Source organism: Sinocyclocheilus anshuiensis, unplaced genomic scaffold (genome assembly GCF_001515605.1).
Source record: "Sinocyclocheilus anshuiensis isolate Anshui unplaced genomic scaffold, SAMN03320099.WGS_v1.1 scaffold1626, whole genome shotgun sequence".
NCBI lineage: Eukaryota > Metazoa > Chordata > Actinopteri > Cypriniformes > Cyprinidae > Sinocyclocheilus > Sinocyclocheilus anshuiensis.
This window is the reverse complement of record NW_015547254.1, coordinates 1,026,392-1,036,776: the sequence shown is the minus strand read 5'-3', so window position 1 is coordinate 1,036,776 and position 10,385 is coordinate 1,026,392. Positions and strand designations below refer to the sequence as shown.

Here is a 10,385-nt window from a genome sequence, read left to right as displayed (position 1 = left end):
TTTATCCACAGTGAAGAGAGAGCGCGTGCACATGGTTGCCAGGTTGACAAAGATAAGCAGCACATTTAGCAGATATTTCCGTATTGCGCAAGTGTGAAGCTCTGTTTCGGGGATTACGTCTCTTTACATCAGGCAACCCCGGTTGTGTTCCTCTGCGGCCAGATTAAACCTTGTTTTAGCCTATATATGCTCTATTCATTCTTTTTTAGAAACCTCGCACTTTTCTGCTCAATTTTAAACGTTTTAATTTTTTTAACAAATTAAGCGCGGTCCACTGCTGCACACGTGCCACAATATCGATACTGGGCCAGCTGTATCGATACTCGTATCGTCAAATCTCTGTGACGATACATCGTCGTATCGATATTTTGAACACAGCACTAGTTCATATTATATTCAAGAAAGCCCAACTCAAGAAAGCTGGATAGATAGAGATTGTGGTAATTGATTGTATAATTTATTGTGGGGGAAATGACTGAGGCAGTTGCCCATTAGGTCATTGTGAGCTCAGAGTGAGGTGGATTTTGTAACCCAGTTGGATCTCTCTCAGAATTACTGTTACCATGTAACACTAACCGCTCATTGCAATAATATCTGTTTGTGATAAGACCACAACACACACCTTGTTATCAGCCCAGGTATGCCTACTTGCTAGGCATCACTGCCAGAAGAACCTCCGCCGGTGCCGTTGGACCAGCTGTGGAGTACGGAGTCATCAGCCGGGAGCCACCCTTCACTGATGTTTCGCCCCTTTAATCTCCCTCTTTCTGCCTCCTCTGCCAGATTTTTGAGTGCTCTCTTTTGTTCACGGCCGGTGGTGCCCAGAAACTTCAAGAGCCGCTGGGTAGATGCTCCGATGTAGCCTCTGCAGCTGATTTTTACTGGGAAGGTAAGAGCCCTCCACCCGGCTTGGGAGCACGCAGCAGCCAGCTCCATGTACCTCTTCTTTTTCCGCTCAAAGGCTTTTGATTGTTAAATCCAAAACCGAAGCCACTGATTTCCCACTCATTTTCCTTTTGAGCCATTTAAAATGTGAGACATAGATGTCTTACCCAAGAAATGTAAGATGTCCTGAAATTACATCAGCCTTTGGTGGCATTATGTTTATGATATCATTGTGACTCTAGTATTGTGTAATAAAATGATCAGAAAGTCATGACAGTACTCTTGCAAATCACTGTAATCCAGGTCATCACACTTTTGATTCTCCATTAACAGCGGATGGCTTTTTATGTGCGAGTGTGTGTTCGTTACATCAGATCAGAATGTGATACATACCTGTGGTTTCAGGTAGCTGATGTGTCCGTGGAAGTGGCTACGGTGGGTGCAACTCTTAATAAACTATGCAGAAGATACAACAGACGCAGAAGAAAACCAAAAAAGCTAAAGAAGAAAAACCCAATATTGAATCTACAGAATCTGGCCATCCTCATCACAGTAGTGGTGTTTGTCATTGTGGTGATAATGTGGTCACTTCTGTGGGTTTTTATATGTAAGCTAAACACAAACACACATATACTGTACATACCTTTGTGAAAAAGAAGTGTGCTTAATGGTACTGAATGTGCACTTGTAGTTTACTTTAAATCTTAAAAGTATATATTTTTTAAAACTACTTGATAATGTAATATTAAAGAAATCAAAGGCCACTTAAGTGTATTTAAAGAAAGTACACTTTCATGACTGTTTCTTAATACACTTAAGTACACTTTTAAAAAGTGCACGTTGTAATGTCAAATTAAGGGTTTTCATTTAAAGTACATTATAAACCATTATGCATTAATAATAATTTGTCATGCTTTAAATAAGTACACTTATTCTGATGTAGACTGGATTATAATTTTAAATGGTTGTTATTATAAATTATTATAATCATATTTATTATTACTGATAATCATTTAAAGGTAATATATTTTAAATGCATTAGATTGCAAATTCATCATTACCATCCATCATATTAAAATACATGACATACAGGTTTCAGGAGAAATGACATTAAAGTATATTTTAATATTTTAACAAACAAACAGTCATCTCTGATCTGAGTACAGTCACTCCAGTATTACTCTGCTAGTAGGATTTGGAAGGTTTATAATGTCATTGAATTACCCATTGAAAGTCTGCACTACTTAATTGACTGTTTTGACATTTTTAATTTAGAAGTTCACATTTCAAGTCAACATGAAGTCACTATTTTCAGTAATATTCAAATATGATTTCAGTAAATATTACTTGAGATCTCACTTCGTTACTGTTAACTGTAATCCGTGACCTCTCTGCCATCAGTAATAACAATCAAGGTGGTGTACTGGTGCATTTCTGGATGATCTTCGTGGTGCCTGAAGACTCCATCAGTGTGTGAGGACTGTGTGAGTGCCATCCTCAAAGACTCTGTGCACATGAGTCTAAAGAACAGGTCTTCAGTGGGCTTCCTACAGGGCCTTCCTGTGGACATTGACTCCATTCTTGTTAATGGTACTCTGTCTCTGTTAACCTACTTTACATAATGTTACATTTTGTGCACATATTCCTTGTACACTTTTTTTTTTCAAAAAGTGTACAAAGTGATTTCAGCTTCAAAAATATTTTCATTCTCAATTTCTGTTTTCTTGTCTTCTCAGTTGCTTTACGCTCAGATTACACATCAACCGCTGTGGGTGAGTCAGTCAAAACAGATAAGAACATACAAGAAAACAGGGTTGTGTGCAATTCAGAACTGCTTATTAAATTCCAGTTTATTCCAGAACTTGACTTAAATTTACATTTAAGGTAGCAAAAAGAATGCAAAATTGCAATTTGAATTAAAAAATGTTAATGTTCACTACTGTTGAAAAGTTTTGAGTTGGTCAGGATTTTTAAATGTTTTTGAAAGAGGCCTATTATGCCAAAATCAGTAATATTGTGAAATATTATTACAAAATGACTTTTTCTATTTTAACATATTTTAAAATGTAATTTATTCCTGTGATGCAAAGCTGAATTTTCAACAGCCATTACTCCAGTATTCAGTGTCACATTGTCATGAATATGGTCCGTGGTTTTCCGTCTGCTCGCCACCAGATGTTGCCTTCCAGTTACGTTGACTCTCACACTACACAAACTATTGCATGTCACCCAGGACTACATTTCCCATCATCCATTGCACTGATTACACACACAGCTGCAACCAATCAAACACCCTACATAAGCCATGGACTTCCTCTTCCTCACTGCCGAGTATTGTTTAGCATGCCTTGCTGTTTTGGACTGTGTTTGCACCTTGCCTGGACTATTGCTCGTGTTATTGGATTATCCCACTTGTCAAGCCCTCTGGATATTGTTCGCCGATCGTAGACCCATGCTAGCCCTAGGAATATTCCTTGCCTTGCCTGTGATGTACCTGTGTTATCTGACCCTTGCCTGTTTCTTGACCACGCCTTTGTAATAAAAGCCTTGCATATGGATCCGCACGCCTCTCGTCTCGTCGTTCCCGTAACACACATGATCCTTCAGAAATCATTCTAATATGCTGATTATTAACAATGTTGAAATCAGTTGTGCTCTTGAATGTTTTGGGGGGTTTTTTTCAAGATACTCTGATAACCAGAATGTTCAAAAGAACAGCATTTTTTTAAATAGAAATGTTTTGTAAGAATGTAAATGACTAAAATGTAACTTTCATTTTCATTTAATGGACCATGGTGGGAAAAACATTAGTATTCATTAAAGTATGCATTAAAGGAAATATGTTTATTAATATTGTATTTATTATGTTTTGTCTCAAAATGTGTACTGTTGTAAAAAAATTTAAAAAAAAAGCTTGTTAATTCCAATGCAACATCCTGTGTACCAATTAAATTCAAATTCACACTTCTTAAATTTCGATTCTTAAAATCTAAATCTTTCCCAACCCTGCAAAAGCAAAGACTTTTTGAATGTCTATTATCATTAACAGAACCTTGTACTGTATTATTGCAATTTTGTGTATGATGGGTGCTGTTATCATCTCTCTGTGTCCAGGCTCTCAGTGTGTGGATAAGCTGTAAGCAGGTGTTCCTGATGTGAGTGTTCCCCTCAATGTGTTCTCCTCATGGGGAGGCTTGAGCTGCTACATCAAACTGACAAGTATTCCAGGCTCTGTCATCCGACTCACTGTGAAGAGCTTGCTCATTGACCCTAGTGCCTGCATCTATGATGCCCTCACTGTGTATGATGCGCTGCTTCCCATGAGAGGCATGATTCTGTACAGGTTTGTGAGTAGAATGCTTTTTTATCTGCCTGAAATGTTTTTATTTCAAAATAGTTGCTATTTTTAACACATACTTATGGTGAGGTTTAAAATTGTAGTTTAAAATGATATATATATATATATATAATAGGACAAAATAATTATATATGTAGGACAAAATAATTGACAAAAAAACCTGAGACGATTAGTTTAATTTTGATGCATTCTTTTTGAAGGTTTTGTGAATCAGTGTCAGACCCGATCTCATTGGTACTTTCCACCTCCAATGTCATGCTGCTCTCCTTCAGACTCACTCAAGGCAACAAGATCTTCCGAGGACTCTTCCAGGCTCTCATGGAAGAGAGTGAGTCTCTTGACTAAAGTATCTGTATGTCTGTAATATGTCTGATTGTGATGCTGAAGCCCTTTCGTCTTTCCCATTTAGAGTGTATGAATATGATAGCATTACCCGCTGGCCCAGGTGATGCTGGAGTGATAACCAGACAATTCTACCCCAGTCTGTTGCCCCGTCAGTGCTCTTGCACCTGGATGTTTCAGGTACTGCACCCATTAAAAAGCTTTTTTAATATGTAGCGATATTACCCACAGCATCCATGTGACAGACGGGTGTTTTTTTGTTGGGTGTTAATGTGTCAGACGCCCAGCATTGCTCTTGGTGTGGCTCTCAGGTTCCAGAACTACATGCTAAAACTAAAAGACTTGCAAAACTGTCGTTATTTACTCATCCACTTTACTTTTTGTTCTATAAAACCTAATATTAGATCTCTTAAAGATCTCTTTTCCATACAACATTAGTTCACACTGACCAAACACCAAAAAAGGCCCATAAAAATGGTCCATACAACATAATTTTTGTTCCACAGAAGAAGGTCAAACAGGTTTGAAAACAACATTATGGTGAGTAAATAATGAAAGGTGTTTCTTTTGGTGATCTTGTTCCTTTAATGTTGACAGTAAGTCATATTTTTTAGGTTATAGACTGATTATAAACATTTTGAGCTGATATAGAAATAACTGCGATTGATTTACAGATATTGTGGCAATTACACTGACCACTCAACCGTCTTCCGTATTCCTGGACAAAACCCTGAAGTAGTTTTCCGCTGCAGCTCACGATATGCTGACCAACCCTTCAGTGCCAATTACAACAGCTACAACACCAGCCAGCGTAAGAACAATGCTGCCAAAACAGAGGAAATGCAGAACAATTTCATATATTATTTTTCATTAGTAGTACAATCTCACTTACGAGCAAAGGAAAAATATGTTATATGTCCCTAAAATGACCCATGGCACCAAATGTTCTTACTCTGGTCTTGTTTGTTTTTTCCAAGCATGTCCAGAGGGTCACTTCCCGTGCTCCACAGGTCTGTGCGTGGAGAACTTCAGGCACTGTGATGGACTGGATGACTGTCAGGATGAAAGCGATGAGGTTTTTTGTTGTACGTTAACCACAAAATCATGTAAACCCGGTAGTTCTACAATAGTAAAACTATCAAAATAATATTTGTGTCAATATTCACCATTTTATTAGCAGTTCTCTCTATCTAACAGCTAAACCTCCTAAAATCTGTGGGGTTTATCCCCTTTGCACCCATTATACATCTGTAATGGAGAGATGGACTGTTCCACTGGTAAAGATGAGACCAACTGTACTCAGGGTAACGTGAGAACTATAAATTCAAACTTTGAGATTTGTTAATTGTATGTACAGTGATTAATGTGTTGGCTATGCAGAGACTAGCTGTTCTGGAGTCAGTTACCAATGTGGCAATGGAGCCTGCATTTTTAAGAAAAATGCAAAATGGGATGCTTTAATCGCAGTGACGAGAAGGACTGGTGAGTTTTATTCTGATAATGTCCAGAAACAGTGTGTCACTCATCAAATTGGTTTGTAGACATATAAAGAGACAGAAAAGATTTGTCCTAGACTACATACCATTTATGTCTGTTTTAAGGTTTTTTAGTTTTTTGCGTATCAAAATTAATTCTGTAAAATTGAAGATGCATTTAGAAAACAAAAAAATGCAAGCAAAATCATCAGAATTGCAAGCAAAATAATGTTTTCTCTTCTATGGTAATGTTTTTTCTCTGTGATCCCTTGCCTTGGCTGGTTTTGCCTTGCATGCCTCACTTTTTTTTAATGCATCACATATTAACTGTAATACATACACACCTATTAAATGCTTAACAAGGAATATATAAAACACACACACACACAGGGTAAGGGTGGCGTGTGTGTGGGTCTGGTCCCTGGCCTGCACTACACATTTCACATTTTTATTGCATCACAAACTAGTTGGGACACATACACATCTACACATTAAAAAACTGAAATAAATAAATAATAAATAAAAAACACATATATGGTAAGCGTGGCATGTGAGTGGTGGCCAGGGATGGGTGGTGTTCTGGGGGATGGGGCGGGGGGCCTTGGGCCCTGTTGCCCCGCAGCATCTTTCCCTGGAACCCCTGTTGTGGCGTGACATGGACTGGGGATTAAATTACTGCATATTGTAGCCACGGAGGGATCATATCAAGGCAATTTCCACATGCTTCCAAGAGACTCCAAAAGTTAATTTAGTGTGTGTGTGTGTGTGTGTGTTTGTTGGAGTTGAATCAGAGGGAGGATACAGGAGGCAAGCTGAGCTTTGATCATGGTTCATTCTCTTCCTGAACGCTCTCTGATTTTAATGGCTTTGGCTCATCAGATGCACCTGTCAGGACTGAGCAGTTTATGCACATACAAACATACACTTCTAGTCAAAAGTTTGGAATAATTAAGATTTTTTAATGTTTTTGAAAGAAGTCTCTTATGATTATCAAGGCTGAATTTATTTGATTAAAATACAGTAAAAACAGTAATATTGTGAAATATTATTACATTTAAAATATTATTTCTTAATGTTGAAAGCAGTTGTTTTTACTGCTTAAAGGGTTAGTTCACCCAAAAATGAAACTTAGCCCATGAATTACTCACCCTCAAGGCATCCTAGGTGTATATGACTTTCTTCTTTCAGACGAATCCAATCTGAGTTATATTAAAAATTGTCTTTGATCTTCCAAGCTGTTTAATGGCAGTCAGCGGTGTTGCAGTGCATCAGACCAAAATAAGTGAAATAAAGCGCATCCATTCGTAATAAAAAGTGTCTCAAACGGCTCCGGGGGGTGAACAAAGGCCTCCTGTAGTGAATCGAAAGAAAAATATCTATATTCAAAGCGTAATAATCACTTGAATCTAGCTTGTGGCCACAATTGTACACGGAAGCAGCTCTGGGCTGATGACGTATGAGGTCAGTGCTGCGCATGCGCCGGTGAGTCTCGTGAAAACCAACGTTTGTTAACAGGAGCAAAGGAAGCAAAGTTTCCTTACTTTAGCAAAGGAAAACCAGTCTCCTCTTGGCTTATATCGGAATCCTCCGACATTCTTCTTTACAAATCCTCGATTTGTACTTCTAATTCATGACCGTTGTTTTGTTTTGATCTCTCCCCTGCGCTTCCGCGTTCGTCACTTCTGAGCGGCGTATGCACAAAGCCGACGTTTTACGTCATCCGCCCGGAGCTGCTTCCGTGTACAACAGTGAGTGCAAGCTAGATTAAATTATTACGTTTTAAATATGTTTATTTTTCTTATAAAAACGCATCAATTCGCTGCAGGAGGCCTTTGTTCACCCCCCCCGGAGCCGTGTAAGGCACTTTTTATTATGGATGGATGCGCTTTATTTCACTTCTTTTGGACTGATGAACTGCAACACCCACTGACTGCCATTAAACAGCTTGGAAGATCAAAGACAATTTTTAATATAACTCCGACTGGATTCGTCTGAAAGAAGAAAGTAATATATACCTAGGATGTCTTGAGGGTGAGTACTTCATGGGCTAATTTTCATTTTTGGGTGAACTAAACCTTTAATATTTTTGTGGAAATCGTGTTACTTTATTTCAGAATTCTTTGATGAATCGCATAAGAGACTTCTTTCAAAAACATAAAAAAAAATCATAATTATTTCATACTTTTGACTAGTAGTGTGCACACATTTTTACAATGTTACATATCATGTCATTCATTTCGGATGCTTGTACACTAACACAAAGTATTTAATCTGCTTGTTTCCATCATGTTTCCATATGATTTGTAGCGTGTGGCAATCCCACCCCTTCAAAACGTGTATCTGACAGCGCCGCCACACAGCAGCGTATTGTGGGCGGGATCAATGCGGTGGAGGGGGAGTGGCCATGGCAGGTCAGCATGCATTTTTCTGGTCAGCTGTATTGACCAGCATGTGGGAGCATCGGTCCTTTCTGATGAGTGGCTCATTTCAGTAGCGCACCGTTTCAGCAAAGAAAGGTGAGAAATGTCAGGTAGACCTACAGTATAAATTGCTGAGTATCAAAGTTTAATACCTTTTTCATTGAGCTGGTCTTAATGCAGTTTGAGCATGTGTGATCTTTGACACTTTAGGTTGGCAGATCCACGTATGTGGACAGCTCATCTGGGCATGCTAAACCAGGGCAGTGCCAAGCATGTGGCCGAGATCCTTCGAATTGTGGTGCATGGATACTACAGTGTGAGAAATTTTGACTATGACATCGCCCTTGTGCAGTTGAAGAAGGCCTGGCCCAGCAGTCTGGAACAATATATCCAGCCTATCTGCCTGCCGGCCCCTTCACAGACCTTCACTGAGGGACATCGCTGCTGGGTCACCGGTTGGGGCTACCGTTCTGAACAGGGTAAAGAGCTCAAAAACACTGACAAATGATGTAACAATAACGTTCAAAGGTTTGGGGTTGGTAAGATTTTAAAAATATTTTTGAAAGAAGTATATCATACAAGACTGCATTTATTTGATCAAAAATACAGTAATATTGTGAAATTACTATTATTACCATTTAAAGTAACGGTTTTGTATTTCTATATATTTTAAAATGTCATTTATGTGCCTGTGTTTTCAACAGCCATTACTTACAGCCAATTCAAGTTAAAAAGAACAGTGTTTATTTGAAATAGATTTTTTTTTGTAAAATTATAAATTTTTATAATTATTTTACTGTCATTTTTTATTTGTCTTTGCTGAATAAAATTACTAATTTCTTTGAAAAAAAAAAATCTCACTAACATTTAAAAACCCAAACTTTCAAACGATAGTGTAACTAGAAAAAAAGTGTCCGTTTTTCTTGTTTAAATGTTCTTTTGTAAATGTTTTTACAATATATGGCATATAAATGGCATATTTCCCTCTGTTTATACAGATACGGTTCTACCCACTGTATTGCAGAAGGCAGAAGTTAGCATTATAAGCCAGAGTGAATGCAAGAGAAGCTATGGCGCTGTGTCACCCCGCATGCTGTGTGCTGGTGTGCCCTCAGGAGAACAGGATGCCTGCCGGGTGAGGGGAGATAACAGGCATTGGACTGGTTCCTGCTTTATGAACCGAACATAAGCTTAGTATTAGCATTATTAAAGAACTAATCTTTCTCGTTGATGAAAGTGAGCTGTCTCTCTGGATTTTTACATAACCAATTTTTGATTCCAGGGAGACTCAGGTGGTCCTCTGTCCTGTCAAGCACACTCGGGCGGCCGCTGGTTTCTGACAGGCATTGTGAGCTGGGGTTCCGGCTGTGGCAGACCCAATCTTCCCGGAGATTGGGTCTGCCACAAACATTTATATATAGTATATTCATAGTCAAAATCTGTCAGTAGGTTAGCTGTGTATAGGTACAGTGTTTATGTGAAGCATCCGTATAGTCTGTATTTTTTTAACTTATGTATAGGTAAACATTTATATATATATATATATAGTATATTTATAATCAAAATCAGTCAGTAGGTTAGTTGTGTATAGGTTTTTACTGCTTTACTGTATAGGTTTTTACTGTTTTACTTCATTGTTGTATGCCTGTATTTATGTAACACCGTGGTCCTGTGAGGCACGACATTTCGTTCCACTGTATGTCCCCACATGCAGCAGTATGACAATAAAGCTCAACTTGAACTTGAAGGTTGGTTTTAGCTGGTGTTCCAGCTTGGTCATAGCTGGTTTTAGAGGAGTTTTGACCACTTTTTTTATCTGGTGAGGCTGGGAGGCCAGCTTGACCATCTTAGCCAGGGGTGCGTTTTCCAAAAGCAACTATGTTCTGTATTTTAAGTTCTGTCGTT

The 10,385-nt window shown here is 38.4% G+C and overlaps 1 pseudogene; it reads left to right on the top strand.

The window, feature by feature from the left end:
* The window catches only part of LOC107701632 (transmembrane protease serine 7-like), a 14,578-nt pseudogene extending 4,306 nt beyond the window's left edge, over nt 1–10,272 (top strand).
* Nucleotides 10,273–10,385: the final 113 nt, after the last annotated feature.